Raw genomic sequence first — 11,272 nt, forward strand, 5'->3', positions numbered from 1 at the left:
CAGCTAAAAGCAATTAGAGAAAGTAGAACAAAAAACCCCAAAGTTAGCAGAAGGAAAGACATCATAAAGATCAGACCAGAAATAAATGAAAAAGAAATGAAGGAAACGATAGCAAAGATCAATAATACTGAAAGCTGGTTCTTTGAGAAGATAAACAAAACTGATAAAACATTAGCCAGACACAACAAAAAAAAGAAAGGGTGAAGACTCAAATCAATAAAATTAGAAATGAAAAAGGAGAAGTAACAACTGACACTGCAGAAATAGAAAAGTTCATGAGAGATTACTGCAAGCAACACATTGGCAATAAAATGGACAACCTGGAAGAAATGGACACATTCTTAGAAATGCACAACCTGCCGAGACTGAACTTGGAAGAAATAGAAAATATGAACAGACCAATCACAAACACTGAAATTGAAACTGTGATTAAAAATCTTCAAATAAAAAAAGCCCAGGACCAGATGGCTTCACAGGCGAATTCTATCAAACATTTAGAGAAGAGCTAACACCTATCCTTCTCAAACTCTTCCAAAATATAGCAGAGGGAGGACCACTCCCTAACTCCTTCTACGAGGCCACCATCACCTTGATACCAAAACCAGACAAGGATGTCACAAAGAAAGAAAACTACAGGCCAATATCACTGATGAACATAGATGCAAATACCCTCAACAAAATACTAGCAAACAGAATCCAACAGCACATTAAACGGATCATACAACATGATCAAGTGGGGTTTATTCCAGGAATGCAAGGATTCTTCAATATACGCAAACTATCAATTTGATAAACCATATTAACAAATCGAAGGAGAAAAACCATATGATCATCTCAAGAGATGCAGAGAAAGCTTTTGACAAAATTCAACACCCATTTATGATAAAAACCCTGCAGAAAGTAGGCATAGAGGGAACTTTCCTCAACATAATAAAGGCCATATATGACAAGCCCACAGCAAACATCATCCTCAATGGTGAAAAACTGAAAGCATTTCCACTAAGATCAGGAACAAGACAAGGTTGCCCACTCTCACCACTCTTATTCAACGTAGTTTTGGAAGTTTTAGCCACAGCAATCAGAGACGAAAAGGAAATAAAAGGAATCCAAATCGGAAAAGAAGAAGTAAAGCTGTCACTGTTTGCAGATGACATGATCCTATACATAGAGAATCCTAAAGATGCTACCAGAAAACTACTAGAGCTAATCAATGAATTTGGTAAAGTGGCAGGATACAAAATTAATGCACAGAAATCTCTGGCATTCCTATATACTAATGATGAAAAATCTGAAAGTGAAATCAAGAAAACACTCCCATTTACCATTGCAACAAAAAGAATAAAATATCTAGGAATAAACCTACCTAAGGAGACAAAAGACCTGTATGCAGAAAATTATAAGACACTGATGAAAGAAATTAAAGATGATACAAATAGATGGAGAGATATAACATGTTCTTGGATTGGAAGAATCAACATTGTAAAAATGACTCTACTACCCAAAGCAATCTATAGATTCAATGCAATCCCTATCAAACTACCACTGGCATTTTTCACAGAACTAGAACAAAAAATTTCGCAATTTGTATGGAAACACAAAAGACCCCGAACAGCCAAAGCAATCTTGAGAACGAAAAAAGGAACTGGAGGAATCAGGCTCCCTGACTTCAGACTATACTACAAAGCTACAGTTATCAAGATGGTATGGTACTGGCACAAAAACAGAAAGATAGATCAATGGAACAGGATAGAAAGCCAAGAGATAAACCCATGCACATATGGACACCTTACCTTTGATAAAGGTGACAGGAATGTACAGTGGAGAAAGGACAGCCTCTTTAATAAGTGGTACTGGGCAAACTGGACAGGTACATGTAAAAGTATGAGATTAGATCACTCCCTAACACCATACACAAAAATAAGCTCAAAATGGATTAAAGACCTAAATGTAAGGCCAGAAACTATCAAACTCTTAGAGGAAAACATAGGCAGAACACTCTATGACATAAATCAGAGAAAGATCCTTTCTGACCCACCTCCTAGAGAAATGGAAATAAAAACAAAAATAAACAAATGGGACCTAATGAAACTTCAAAGCTTTTGCACAGCAAAGGAAACCATAAACAAGACCAAAAGACAACCCTCAGAATGGGAGAAAATATTTGCAAATAAAGCAACCGACAAAGGATTAATCTCCAAAATTTACAAACAGCTCATGCAGCTCAATAACAAAAAAACAAACAACCCAATCCAAAAATGGGCAGAAGACCTAAATAGACATTTCTCCAAAGAAGATATACAGACTGCCAACAAACACATGAAAGTATGCTCAACATCATTAATCATTAGAGAAATGCAAATCAAAACTACAATGAGATATCATCTCACACCAGTCAGAATGGCCATCATCCAAAAATCTAGAAACAATAAATGCTGGAGAGGGTGTGGAGAAAAGGGAACACTCTTGCACTGCTGGTGGGAATGTGAATTGATACAGCCACTATGGAGAACAGTATGTAGGTTCCTTAAAAAACTACAAATAGAACTACCATATGACCCAGCAATCCCACTACTGGGCATATACCCTGAGAAAACCAAAATTCAAAAAGAGTCATGTACCAAAATGTTCATTGCAGCTCTATTTACAATAGCCCGGAGATAGAAACAACCTAAGTGCCCATCATGAGATGAATGGATAAAGAAGATGTGGCACATATATACAATGGAATATTACTCAGCCATGAAAAGAAACGAAATTGAGCTATTTGTAATGAGGTGGATAGACCTAGAGTCTGTCATACAGAGTGAAGTAAGTCAGAAAGAGAAAGACAAATACTGTATGCTAACACATATATATGGAATTTAAGAAAAAAAAATGTCATGAAGAACCTAGGGGTAAGGCAGGAATAAAGATGCAGACCTCCTAGAGAACAGACTTGAGGTTATGGGGAGGGTGAAGGGTGAGCTGTGACAGGGCGAGAGAAAGTCACGGACATATACACACTAACAAACGTAGTAAGGTAGATAGCTAGTGGGAAGCAGTCGCATGGCACAGGGATATTGGCTCGTTGCTTTGTGACAGCCTGGAGGGGTGGGATAGGGAGGTGGGAGGGAGGGAGACGCAAGAGGGAAGACATATGGGAACATATGTTTATGTATGACTGATTCACTTTTTTATAAAGCAGAAACTAACACACCATTGTAAAGCAAGTATACCCCAATAAAGATGTTTAAAAAAAATCTAGAAACAAAAATGCTGGAAAGGTGATGGAGAAAAGGGAACACTCTTGCACTGCTGGTAGGAATGTGAATGGGTACAGCCCCTATGGAGAACAGTATGGAGGTTCCTTAAAAAACTACAAATAGAACTACCACATGAACCAACAGTGCCTCTACTAGGCATATACCCTGAGAAAACCATAATTCAAAAACCGTCATGTATCAAAATGTTCATTACAGCTTTATTTACAGTAGTAAGGAGATGGAAGCAACCTAATTGTCAATCATTGGATGAATGGATAAGAAGATGTGGCACATATAAACAATGGAATATGACTCAGCCATAAAGAGAAACGAAATTGGGTTATTTGTAGTGAGGTGGATGGACATAGAGTCTGTCATACAGAGTGAAGAAAGTCAGAAAGGGGAAAACAAATACTGTATGCTAACACATATATGTGGAATCTAAGAAAAAAATTGTCATAAGAAACCTAGGGGTAAGACAGAAATAAAGACACAGACCTACTAGAGAATGGACTTGGTGATTTGGGGAGGCAGAAGTGTAAGCTGTGACAAAGTGAGAGGTTGGCATGGACATATATACTCTACGAAACTTAAAATAGATAGCTAGTGAGAAGAAGCCACATTGCAGAAGGAGATCAGGTTGGTGCATTTTACCACCAAGAGGTGTGGGAGAGGGAGGATGTGAGACAGGGAGATGCAAGAGGGAAGACATGTGGGAACATAGATATCTGTATAACTTATTCACTTTGTTTTAAAGCAGAAACTAACACACCATTGTAAAGCAATTATACTCCAGTAAAGATGTAACGAAAAATACCTAGAAACAAATGACAGTGGAGACATGATGACAAAAAACCTATGGGATGCAGCAAAAGCAGTTTGAATAGTGAAGTTTGTAGAAATACAATCCTACCTTAAGAAACAGGAAGCATCTCAAATAAACAACCTAACCTTGCAGCTAAAGTAATTAGAGAAAGAAGAACAAAAAACCCAAAGATAGCAGAAGGAAAGAAATCATAAAGATCATATCAGAAATAAATGAAAAAGAAATGAAAGAAATGATAGAAAAGATAAAACGGAAAGCTGCTTCTCTGAGAAGATAAACAAAATTGATAAAACATTAGCCAGACACATCAAAGAGAAAAGGGAGAAGACTCAAATCAATATAATTAGAAATGAAAAAGGAGAAATAATAACTGACACTGCAGTTATTTTGTGTATTGTACTTCGGAGTGATCTAATATCAAACTTTTACATGCACATGTCCAGTTTTCCCAGAACCATTTATTGAAGATGCTGTCCTTTCTCCATTGTACATTCCTGCCTCCTTTATCAAGATAAGGTGACCGTATGTGCATGGGTTTACCTCTCGGCTTTCTATCCTGTTCAATTGATCTATCTTTCTGTTTTTATTCCAGTAGGATACTGTCTTAATTACTGTAGCTTTGTTCTGTCGTCTGAAGAGAGGGAGCCTGATTCCTCCAGCTCTGTATTTCATTCTCAAGATTCCTTTGGCTAATCGGGGTCTTTTGTGTTTCCTTACAAATTGTGAATTTTTTTGTTCTAGTTCTGGGAAAAATGCCAGTGGTAGTTTGATAGGGATTGCATTGAATCTGTAGATTGCTTTGGGTAGTAGAGTCATTTTCACAATGTTGATTCTTCCAATCCAAGAACATGTTATATCTCTCCAGCTATTTGTATCATCTTTAATTTCTTTCATCACTGTCTTATAATTTTCTGCATACAGGTCTTTTGTCTCCTTACGTAGGTTTATTCCTAGATATTTTATTGTTTTTGTTGCAATGGTAAATGGGAGTGTTTTCTTGATTTCAATTTCAGATTTCTCATCATTAGTGTATAGGAATGCCAGAGATTCCCTTGCATTAATTTTGTACCCTGCTACTTTACCAAATTCATTGACTAGCTCTAGTAGTTTTCTGGTAGCATCTTTAGGATTCTCTATGTACAGTATCATGTCTCCTGCAAACAGTGACAGCTTTACTTCTTTTCCAATTTGGATTCCTTTTACTTCCTTTCCTTCTTTGATTGTTGTGGCTAAAACTTCCAAAAGTTTATGTTGAATAAGAGTTGTGAGAGTGGCCAACCTTGTCTTGTTCCTGAACTTAGTGAAAATGCTTTCAGTTTTTCACCATTGAGGACGATGTTGGCCGTGGGCTTGTCATATATAGCCTTTATTATGTTGAAGAAAGTTCCCCCATGCCTACTTTCTGCAGGGTTTTTATCATAAATGGGTGTCAAATTCTGTCTAAACATTTCTCTGCATCTCTTGAGATAATCATATAGTTTTTCTCCTTCAATTTGTTAATATGGTTTATCACATTGATTGATTTACGTATATTGAAGAATCCTTGCATTCCTGGAATAACCCAACTTGATCATGGTGTATGATCCTTTTAATGTGCTGTTGGATTCTGTTTGCTGGTATTTTGTTGAGGATTTCTGCATCTATATTCATCAGTGATATTAGCCTGTAGTTTTTTTCTTTGTGATGTCTTTGTCTGGTTTTGGTGTCAGGGTAATGGTGGCATCGTAGAATGATTTTGGGAGTGTGCCTCCCTCTGCTATATTTTGGAAGAGTTTGAGAAGTATAGGTGTTATCTCTTCTCTCAATGTTTGATAGAATTCGCCTTTGCAGCTCTCTGGTCCTGGGCTTTTGTTTGTTTGAAGATTTTTAATCACAGTTTCAATTTCAGTGTTTGTGATTGGTCTGTTCATATTTTCTATTTCTGCCTGATTCATTCTTGGCAGGTGGTGCATTTCTAAGAATTTGTCCATTTCGTCCAGGTTGTCCATTTTATTGGCATACAGTTGCTTGCAGTAATATCTCATGATCTTTTGTATTTCTTCAGTGTCAGTTGTTGCTTATCCTTTTTCAATTCTAATTCTATTAATTTGAGTGTTCTCCCTTTTTTATTGATTAGTCTGGCTAATGGTTTATCAACTTTGCTTATCTTCTCAAAGAACCAGCTTTTAGTTTTATTGATCTTTGCTGTGTTTCCTTAATTTATTTTTCATTCACTTCTGATCTGATTTTTATGATTTCTTTCCTTCTGCTAGCTTTAGGGGTTTTTTTGTTCTTCATTCTTTAATTAATTTAGGTGCAAAATTACCTTGCTTATTCAAGATATTTCCTGTTACTTAAGGTAGGATTGCATTGCTATAATCTTCCCTCTTACAATTGCTTTTGTTCATTCCATAGGTATTGTGTCATTGTGTCTCCATTGTCTTTTGTTTCTAGGTAGTATTTTAATTTCCTGTTTGATTTCTTCAGTTATCACTTCGTTATTATATAGTGTATTGCTTAACCTCCATGTGTTTTATATTTTTTACAGATAGTTTCCTGGAAATGATATCTAGTCTCACAGCATTGTGTTCAGACAAGATACTTGATATAATATCAATTTTCTTAAATTTACCAAGGCTTGATTTGTGACCCAAGATATGATCTATCCTGGAGAATGTTCCATGGGTACTTGAGAAAAATGTGTGTTCTGTTCTTTTTAGATGGAATGTCCTATAAATATCAATTAAGTCCATCTTGTTTAATGTATCATTTAAAGCTTGTGTTTCCTTATTTATTTCATTTTGGATGGTCTGTCCATTGGTGGTAGTGGGCTGTTAAAGTCCCTTACAATGAATGTGTTACTTTCGATTTCCCCTTTTATGGCTGTTAGCATTCGCCTTATGTATTGAGGTGCTCCTATGTTGGGTGCATAAATATTTACAATTGTTATATCTTCTTCTTGGATCGATCCCTTGATCATTATGTAGTGCCCTTCTTTGTATCTTCTGATAGTCTTTATTTTAAAGTCTATTTTGTCTGATATGAGAATTGCTACTCCAGCTTTCTTTCAGTTTCCATTTGCATGGAATATCTTTTTCTATCCCCTTACTTTCAGTCTGTATATGTCTCTAGGTCCAAACTGTGTTTCTTGTAGACAGCATATATATGGGTCTTGTTTTTGTATCAATTCAGCCAATCTGTGTATTTTGGTGGGAGCCTTTAGTCCATTTGCTTTTAAGGTAATTATCGATATGTATGTTCCTATTCCCATTTTCTTAATTGTTTTGTGTTCATTATTGTAGGTCTTTTCCTTCTCTTGTGTTTCTTCCCTAGAGCAGTTCCGTTATCATTTGTTGTAAAGCTGGTTTAGTGGTGCTGATCTCTCTCATTTTTGCTTGTTTGTAAAGGTTCTAAATTCTCCATCAAATCTGAATGGGATCATTGCTGGGTAGAGTAATCGTGGTTGCAGGTTTCTCTCCTTCATCACTTTAAATATGTCTTGCCAGTCCCTTCTGGCTTACAGATTTTCTTTTGAAAGTTCAGCTGTTAACCTTATGGGGATTACCTTGTGTGTTATTTCTTGTTTTTCCCTTGCTGCTTTTAATATTTTCTCTTTGTATTTAATTTTTTTGTTTGTTTGGGTTTTTTTTGTGGTATGTGGGCCCTTCACTGTCGTAGCCTCTCCTGTGGTGGAGCACAGGCTCCGGACGCACAGGCCCAGTGGCCATGGCTCACGGGCCCAGCCGCTCCACCGGCATGAGGGATCCTCCCGGACCGGGGCATGAACCCGCGTCACTGCATTGGCAGGCGGACTCCCAACCACTGCACCACCAGGGAAGCCCTGTATTTAATTTTTGACAGTTTGATTAACATGTGCCTTTGTGTATTTCTCCTTGGATGTACCATGTATGGGACTCGCTGTGCTTCCTGGATTGATTAACTATTTCCTTTCCCATATTAGGGAAATTTTCACTATAATCTCTTCAAATATCTTCTCAGTCCCTTTCTTTTTCTCTTCTTTTTCTGGAACCCATATAATTTGAATGTTGGTGCGTTTAATGTTGTCCCAGAGGTCTCTGAGACTGTCCTCAGTTCTTTTCATTCTTTTTTTCTTTATTCTGCTCTGCAGTAGTTAGTTCCACTATTTTATCATCCAGGTCACTTATCCGTTTTTCTACCTCAGTTATTCTGCTATTGATCCCATCTAGAGTATTTTTAATTTCATTTATTTTGTTGTTTACCATTGCTTCTTTCATCTTTAGTTCTTCTAGGTCCTTGTTAAATGTTTCTTGCATTTTGTCTATTCTATTTCCAAGAATTTGGATCATCTTTACTATCATTATTCTGAATTCTTTTTCTGGTAGACTGCCTATTTCCTCTTCATTTGTTGGGTCTAGTGGGTTTTAACCTGGCTCCTTCATCTGCTGTGTGTTTTTCTGTCTTCTCATTTTGCTTATCTTACTGTGTTTGGGGTCTCCTTTATATAGGTTTCAGGTTCATAGTTCCCGTTGTTTTTGGTGTCTGTCTCCAGTGGCTAAAGTTGGTTCAGTGGGTTATGTAGTGCTCCTGGTGGAGGGGACTAGTTCCTGTGTTCTAGTGGATGAGGCTGGATCTTGACTTTCTGGTAAGCAGGTCCATGTCTGTTGGTGTGTTTTGGGCTGTCTGTGGACTTATTATGATTTTAGGCAGCCTCTCTTCTAATGGGTGGGTTGTGTTCCTGTCTTGCTAGTTGTTTGGCATAGGGTGTACAGCACTGTAGCTTGCTGGTCGTTGAGTGAAGCTGGGTGCTGGTGTTGAGATGGAGATCTCTGGGAGATTTTCACAATTTGATATTATGTGGAGCTGGGAGGTCTCTTGTGGACCAGTGTCCTGAAGTTGGCTCTCCCACCTCAGAGGCACAGCACTGACTCTTGGCTATGGCACCAAGAGCCTTTCATCCACATGGCTCAGAAAAAAAGGGAGAAAAAGTAGACAGAAAGAAAGAGAAAAGAAAGGAGGAAAGGAAGAAAGAAAGAAAGGAGGGAGGAAGGGTGGGAGGGAAGAAGGAAGGAAAGAAGGAAGGAAGGAGGGAAGGAAGGAAGGAAGAAAGGAAGGTAGAAAGGAAAGAAAGAAAGAAATAAGGAAGATAAAATAAAATAAAATTATTAAAACAAAAAAATTATTAAGGAAAAAATTTTTTTAAAAGAAAGAAAACAAAAAACGGACAGAGAGATCCCTAGGACAAATTGTGGGAGCAAAGCTTTACAGACAAAATCTCCCACAGATGCATACACATACACACTCACAAAAAGAGGAAAAGGGGAAAAAATAATAAATCTTGCTCTCAAACTCCACCTCCTCAAGTTTGGATGTTTCATTCTCTATTCATGTATTCCACAGATGCAGGGTACATCTAGTTGAACGTGGAGTTTAAATCTGCTGCTTCTGAGGCTCTGGGGAGAGATTTCCCTTTCTCTTCTTTGTTCTCACAGCTCCCGGGACTCAGCTTCAGATTTGGTCCTGTCTCTGCATGTAGGTCAACGGATGGAGTCTGTTCTTTGCTCAGACACGATGGAGTTAAAGGAGGAGCTGGTTTGGGCACTCTGGCAAACTCAGGCGAAAGTGAGGGAGGGGTACGGATTCGGTGTGACCCTGCTGTGGCAGAAGCCGGCGTGACGTTGCACCAGCATGAGGCGTGCCATGTGTTCTCCTGGGGAAGTTGTCCCTGGATCCCAGGACCCTGCCAGTTGTGGACAGCACAGGCTCCCCAGAAGGATGGTGTGTATATTAACCTGTGCTCGCACACAGGCTTCTTGTTGGGGACCGCAGCAGCCTTAGCATCCCATACCTCTCTCTGGGGTCTGCCGTTTTTGCAGCAGCATGCACCCGTCTCTGGAGCTACTTTAAGCAGCGATCTTAATCTCCTCTCCTCGCACACAAGGAAACAAAGAGGGAATAAAAAGTCTCTTGTCTCTTCGGCAGGGACAGACATTTCCCCAGACTCCGACCCAGCTAGCTGTGGTGCACTAACCCCCTGCAGGCTGTGTTCAAGCTGCCAAACCCAGTCCTCTCCCTGTGCTCTGAACGAAGCCCAAGCCTCAACTCCCAGCTCTCCAGCCATGGCGGGTGTGCAGACAAGCCTCTCGGGCTGGTGGGTGCCTGTTGGCACCAATCCTCTGTGCGGGAATCTCTCCGCTTTGCCCTCTGTATCCCTGTTGCAGTGCTCTTCTCTGCGGCTCCGATGCTTTCCCCCTCAACCACCCGCACTCTCCGCCCGTGAAGGGGCTTCCTAGTGTATGGAAACATTTCCTCCTACACAGCTCCCTCTCACTGTTGCAGGTCCCATCCCTATTATTTTGTCTCAGTTTATTCTTTTTTTCTTTTGCCATACGCAGGTACGTGGGGATTTCTTGCCTTTTGCGATTTCTGAGGTCTTCTGCCAGCATTCAGTAGGTGTTCTGTAGGAGTTGTTCCACATGTAGATGTATTTCTGCTGTATCTCTGGGGAGGAAGATGATCTCTGTGTCTTACTCTTGTGCTATCTTCCCCTCATCCCAATGCAATCTTGAGAATGAAAAACGGAGCTGGAGGAATTAGGTTCCATGACTTCAGACTATACTACAAATCTAAAGTAATGAAGACAGTATGGTACTGGAACAAAAACAGAAATATAGATCAATGGAATAGGATAGAAAGCCCAGCGATAACCCAACGCACATATGGTCAACTTATCTTTGGTAAAGGAGGAAGGAATGTAAAGTGGAGACAAAACAGCCGCTTCAATAAGTTGTGCTGGGAAAATTGGACAGCTATATGTAAAAGTATGAGAATAGAACACTCCTTAACACCATATACAAAAATAAGCTCAAAATGCATTAAAGACCTAAATGTAAGGCCAGAAAATATCAAACTCTTAGAGGAAAACATAGGCAGAACACTCTATGACACAAATCACAGCAAGATCCGTTTAGACCCGTCTCCTAGAGAAATGGAAATAAAAACAAAAATAAACAAATGACACCTAATGAAACATAAAAGCTTATGCACAGCAACAGAAACCATAAAGAAGACCAAAAGACAACCCTCAGAATGGGGGAAAATATTTGCAAATGAAGCAACTGACAAAGGATTAATCTCCAAAATTTATAGGCAGCTCATGCAGCACAATAACAATAAAACAAACAACAAAAGACCAAATAGACATTTCTCCAAAGAAGATATACAGATTGCCAGCTAACACATGAAA

This window comes from Tursiops truncatus, chromosome X, assembly GCF_011762595.2.
Source record: "Tursiops truncatus isolate mTurTru1 chromosome X, mTurTru1.mat.Y, whole genome shotgun sequence".
Classification (NCBI taxonomy): domain Eukaryota; kingdom Metazoa; phylum Chordata; class Mammalia; order Artiodactyla; family Delphinidae; genus Tursiops; species Tursiops truncatus.